The sequence below is a fragment of the Penaeus monodon genome, chromosome 8 (assembly GCF_015228065.2).
Source record: "Penaeus monodon isolate SGIC_2016 chromosome 8, NSTDA_Pmon_1, whole genome shotgun sequence".
Lineage (NCBI taxonomy): Eukaryota > Metazoa > Arthropoda > Malacostraca > Decapoda > Penaeidae > Penaeus > Penaeus monodon.
This window is the reverse complement of record NC_051393.1, coordinates 28,125,943-28,127,900: the sequence shown is the minus strand read 5'-3', so window position 1 is coordinate 28,127,900 and position 1,958 is coordinate 28,125,943. Positions and strand designations below refer to the sequence as shown.

The following is a 1,958-nucleotide window of genomic DNA, read 5'->3' as shown; positions in this document are numbered from 1 at the left end:
GGCCTTACCCATTGTCATATCAATTATATTGATCAACATTGTTATTATATATAAAATATTTTATTTCCATTCTAAGCATATACCCTCATATATCAGCATCGTCTTTCACATACGGGGTGAATATCCTCGTAACTTTTTAATAAGTCGACTATTTTCATTCCCTTTAACAGCATGACAACCGCCGTAGTGAGTTTAATCCTTCTGGCCTGCGGGGCCTTAGCTGCAGGTGAGTAACAGCTTCAGATTATCTGCCTGTCCCTGGCTCTCTCGGCGTTTTCCAGCACTGCATGCCTCTCCTCCTTTTTCTCTGGTTAAGTGGCATGGCTAATCGTTTGATCTTTCTTCTTTTTTTTTTTTTTTTTTTTTAACTCTGTCTATCTGGCTGGTTGTGTGTGTGTGTGTGTGTGTGTGTGTGTGTGTGTGTGTGTGTGTCCCTCAGACTGTCCGTCTCTCTCTCTCTCTCTCGCTCTCTCTCTCTCTCTCTTTCTCTGTCTGTGTGTCTGTCTGTTCGTCGCTTTGCCACAAGAGTCCAAAGCCGTTTCCTGAACCGAGTCCCCCCTCCCGTCCCCTCCAGACTCGGTGGACCCGAGGACTGCACCAGCTTCCCGTGCATGATCTTCGAGGACAACTTTGACTACCTCGACAACGATATCTGGGAACACGAGATAACCATGTCCGGCGGAGGAGTGAGTCTTTCAACGGCGGAACACTTTTTTCGCAGATGTAGTTCAGAATGAATAGTTAATTTTTACCGCATAAAAGTGTATGTATATATATATATATATATATATTTTAATATATATATATTTTACATATATATATATATATATTAATATATAATATATATATATATTTTAATATGTACACACACACACACACACACACACACACACACATATATATATATAATATATATTATATATATATATATATAATATAATTATATATGTAATATATATATATATATTTTGTTAATAATTTTTTTTCCATATATGTGATAACTGTTCAGTACAATGAATAGGTTCATATCGGCGATACTAAAACTCGCGAGTGTTATTTTCAAGTACAAGTGACAGAGTAATCTCTCATGCTACGCCTTGGTTCAGCATCTGTTTCGTAGAGGAGGTTAATATTAGTTTTGGTTGTTTTGATAACCATGTTGCCTTGACTGCACTTAATGAATTAGTGCTGAAATTCATCCCGAAATAATAATGAACGACAAGACATTCCATACATAAGAGTTAAAATTTTCCTACCACAGAACTGGGAATTCCAAGTTTATGTAAACAACCGCAGCATCAGTTATACCCGAAACTCAACGCTCTTCATCAAGCCTGTGAGTTATCACACACACACACACACACACACACACACACACACACACACACACACACACATACTTAATATACCCTTAAAAAAACATGCAAACATGTATATCTGTAAATTTCCCACATCTATGCTCATGCCTACCTTTATGCATATGTGTGATTTTCTCTCGCTCAAGAGAGATGTTTTATTTTTATGCCGCATGAGAAGAAAGTACAGTAAATTAGTGGGTAAATCGATGCAGTATGGAAGGTGGAATAAAGAAGGAATGACAGAAAGGTCCTTCTGACGCCTCGGCCTGTCGCAGGACCTGACCTCCCAACTGGAAGGGCGAGGACTTCCTGGCAGCGGGACCCTCGCCTGTGGGGCATGAACGGCCGCGGGGACGTCTGCACCGGCAACTCGTACTACGGCTGCTCCCGAGTTGGCTCCAGCAGCAACATCATCAACCCCGTCACGAGCGCTCGTCTCAGAACCATGTCGAACTTCGTTTTCAGGTCCGTTTTTTTCTGTTTTTCTATTTTTAGAAAACAGGTCTTTTAGAATTTGTTTAGCCATTTACCCTCGTCATCCGATCAATTCTGCATACGAATCACTTTCTGTGCGCTTATAGAAAGGATATTTAGTGTGTT

General features: G+C 40.0%; 1 pseudogene; it reads left to right on the top strand.

The window, feature by feature from the left end:
- The first annotated feature begins 171 nt into the window (after positions 1-171).
- Positions 172-1,958, top strand: part of LOC119575923 — a 3,580-nt pseudogene continuing 1,793 nt past the window's right edge.